Here is a 4122-nt window from a genome sequence, read left to right as displayed (position 1 = left end):
TCTGTACTATGTACCCGTGGGTATGTCTGTGTTTCTGATCATGGACTGGCTCCTAAAGGAGAGTCTACTGACATGGTTCTTTATATATGTTGTTCTCTCTAGGTGTCTGCCTGTCCACATCTCTTTGTTCTCTCTAGGTGTCTGTCTGTCCACATCTCTTTGTTCTCTCTAGGTGTCTGTCTGTCCACATCTCTTTGTTCTCTCTAGGTGTCTGTCTGTCCACATCTCTTTGTTCTCTCTAGGTGTCTGCCTGTCCACATCTCTTTGTTCTCTCTAGGTGTCTGCCTGTCCACATCTCTTTGTTCTCTCTCTCTCGTTCCATCTATAGGCAGGAGATAGAGAGCAGCCAGTGGGCATTGCCATGTTCTAACACAGCTGCGCCAGGGGGAGTGCCCACTGCCCTCTTCCCCCTTCGCCAGCTGCTGGCTAATGCCACAGAGAGGAGAACACGTAGCAAGACAGACACATGTTAGCATTGGCTCTCAATCTCTGTGACAACATGGTTCTATCCCCACAGAGATGGAGACTGTTGAACAACATCACAGAGGGGGGACATTGTTGCTTAACAATGCCTACCTACTGTAAAGGAAGAATTGGTTGATCTTCTTGCAACCATAATACTTAGGTTAAAGTAGATAAATGGATACATAAATAGTATGACATAATACATAAAGAGACTCACTTGCTTTGAGCTTTGAGCAGCAGACAGATAAGAAACGAACGCCCCAATAAGAATCAGGCCATGTTGGAATCAAACAAAATGCTGATATCACACTAACAATCTGTGCCAGTGACACAATGTCCTTTGAAGAGCGCTCACGGAACGGGGAGATGAATTTAATATCTTTGGACAGATACGGTGGGAAACAGTCAGATGTGTTTATTTTTCTTTAGACATTCCTTTAATTCCTCTTTGACTGTTAAATGCACCACGGGCTATTACAGCAAAAATAAACAAGGTTTTTCATACATTCAATAAATAGCTTAGACGGATGCAGGCTTAATCTAATTCCTTTTCCCATATGTTTTCTAACCATATTAAGCTAAAATGTCATACAGTGCTTGGACCAAATGTTGGGCCAATTTGGAAAAAAGGCCTCTTTGAAAATACTTACATGGCATGGGCAGTTTGGCACATCACGATGTGACAAATCTCCTAGACCGTTGTGACTTATCACATGAGTAAGTGTTTAGTAGAGCGCACACAAAGGCCAGTAGGTTACTAGAAGAGAACGGACACCACCTCCACTGGGTTATCGCTGGAACAGAACGGACACCACCTCCACTGGGTTATCGCTAGAACAGAACGGACACCACCTCCACTGGGTTATCGCTAGAACAGAACGGACACCACCTCCACTGGGTTATCACTAGAACAGAACGGACACCACCTCCACTGGGTTATCGCTGGAACAGAACGGACACCACCTCCACTGGGTTATCGCTAGAACAGAACGGACACCACCTCCACTGGGTTATCACTAGAACAGAACGGACACCACCTCCACTGGGTTATCGCTAGAACAGAACGGACACCACCTCCACTGGGTTATCGCTAGAACAGAACGGACACCACCTCCACTGGGTTATCGCTGGAACAGAACGGACACCACCTCCACTGGGTTATCGCTAGAACAGAACGGACACCACCTCCACTGGGTTATCGCTAGAACAGAACGGACACCACCTCCACTGGGTTATCGCTAGAACAGAACGGACACCACCTCCACTGGGTTATCGCTAGAACAGAACGGACACCACCTCCACTGGGTTAAAAGGGTCTTTACATTTGATTTCAATCACTTTTTGACATATAATGCAAAACGTGTCATACTGGCTGTATTTCTGCCTGTTTGAACGACAAAATAGCTCAGATTCACATGAAAACATGAAATGACGTCGGGAATCGATAGATCATCACTCGTGAACTGAACTCTTGCCATAAACGCCTAGCTGTAAATGGATACCGTTGGATGTAAACTTTATACTGAGGAGATATCGCCTCACTGCGCCATAATGGCTTTAGCCCATCTGCCCTGCTGAGAAGAATGACATCACTGTGGTATTTCAAGAGGAATGCCCAAGGCCCATAGCGACTGTTGCTCAATGTCTGCAGTTAATAGTTGGAGGGGTGGTTGGGTCTCTATGCCTATGGCTTCTCCCACTATGGGACATTGAGTGGACTATGAGCTAGGGGTGAGGTACCATGTTCCATGTTGAAAGGTAAGCCAAGTTTGGAGCTCTCATCTTCTGCAGTGCTTAAGACATGGGTTGGGGGGTTCAGTTCAATTCAGGTTTGTGTCAAAAGATGTTCAACTGCCCCGTGTGCTTTCTAGAGTACATGAACATGTAAAAGAAAATCTTAAAAGAAAATGGCATGATGCTAAAATAAATATATATTATACCGTTAACGTAGATAAATAATGAATATATTGTTGCTCTGACGCAACAGCAACGAAACGTCACTGAATAAGCCCCGTTGACCAGCGGCAAATAACGCAGGGGCTCTAGGTGTACAACAACGCCTGTCAAAGTGTCATTACTTTTCATTGAGTGCTCCACCCCCCCTGCGACATGGAATAGTACTAGTCTGCATACAAAGTAACTAAACCAAATGTGTCACGTTGTGATAAACTGTAGGCTCCTTACTGTATTGGTAGCCTATGTTTGATAGGTTGGGGGGTCAACAATACTACCCAGCAGTTCGGGAAATATATGTTGAATTTGCACTGTGTTTGAGAAAACAACATCATTTACATTATCAAATGCAACGGGGTGAGAATGATGCTTCTTCAAGCCTTTTAGGGTGACTGAGCTTGTGGTTCTCGACCGCGTAACCAAACGTAAAGAAAGCCTGAATGTTGTCGTCTACTCGAGGCTATATGTGTCACATGTTATTTCCGACATAACAGCCCAACAAACGTCTCTGTGCTGCAACTGAATGGACACGATAGTTGTGCCATTCAACGTACGCTATGCAGCAGCTCGCATTAGACTTGATGACAATATACAGTGGCTTTGCACCATGGGGCAGTTGGGTAGATGTGATGTTTGTGTCGTGAACAAAAGCTCCCGCCCTCGTCATAAGACTGTATAAAATATGTCCTTGTGTGTAAGTGTGAGGGACGTTATGGCTTACCTCTACTGTTGCTTGAATTCACTCTTCTCTGCACTCCGTCTGCTTACAAATACTGCACTCAAAAACTCATACCAATTCCATTTCCACGAATGAAAATATCACTGTCTTCAAAACGGCAACCCTTGGTTAGCTTCTTCAATGGAAATCTTATTCACTCCAGGTTTTATCTACAGTGGCTCAAGATAATCACCATTTCTTTCAGATTTTTTTTGTCACAATATTGCATATGGAGCTCCGTGTCACGTCGCTCGCTGATGCTTGGATTTGTCTTCTGTCAATCGGTGTAAACTGCTGAGCAGGCGCATTACGCTCTCTAGTTAGGAGGGTAGCCTACACTTCGGTGAGAGAGAGAGTTGTGATGGCAATGGGCGGCAACGAGGGAGGGATCTCCATAAAAATATAACCTGGGTACTACTCTACTGCAGGTCTACCTGGAAATGATCAGAAACGAAGAACATTAAGAGCAGGCTTTCTGCGTTGTCTGTAGTCTATAGTATCCCAGGCATGAGATATGCTAGAGATATATGATCCAGATCACGATCCAGAGATAAATTGTCCTGTTTTATCCTGGTTTTGTTCATCCAAACACAACTAGTCGCTAATGTTCCCCATTCAAAAAACAGGCTATGCAAATCTACCTATGAACACATAGGGTCGTTTTCATCAGGACACAGTGTAGCAAAACGTTTTGCAGTAGAAAATAAAAACGAGCATTTGTTATTGGACAAGTTCAGGTAGTTCCTCCCTGTTTCAAGCCATTTTCTTCCGTTTGGTGTAATGAAGACGACCCATGCCATATCTGCGCTCAGGGTGATAAGTGTTTCTAACGTGAGGCACATCCACTAATTACAGCTGCTCTCTCTGGCTCGCTTTAGCTCCAGGCTCATCCTGGTTCACCGTGTCTTATAAATCAAGACATAAGCTATATATCTAATGGTCAGCACCATCTCAACGTGCAGCCACACTACTACAGTACGTTTCAA

The 4122-nt window shown here is 44.5% G+C and overlaps 1 protein-coding gene across 3 annotated transcripts in view; it reads right to left on the bottom strand.

Moving 5' to 3' along the window:
- The window catches only part of LOC110522717 (unconventional myosin-IXAa), a 275787-nt gene extending 272218 nt beyond the window's left edge, over positions 1-3569 (bottom strand). For 2 of the 3 annotated variants that reach the window (XM_036969516.1, XM_036969518.1), the window contains exon 1: positions 3140-3568. The gene's annotated coding sequence lies outside the window, so the exon portion shown is untranslated. Of the gene's footprint in view, positions 1-3139 lie in introns of all 3 variants that reach the window. The other variant, XM_036969517.1, reaches the window with a different exon arrangement.
- Positions 3570-4122: the final 553 nt, after the last annotated feature.

The sequence above is a fragment of the Oncorhynchus mykiss genome, chromosome 30, assembly GCF_013265735.2.
Source record: "Oncorhynchus mykiss isolate Arlee chromosome 30, USDA_OmykA_1.1, whole genome shotgun sequence".
Classification (NCBI taxonomy): Eukaryota; Metazoa; Chordata; class Actinopteri; order Salmoniformes; family Salmonidae; genus Oncorhynchus; species Oncorhynchus mykiss.
The sequence above is the reverse complement of the archived record's forward strand: the minus strand, read 5'-3'. Positions and strand labels throughout refer to the sequence as shown.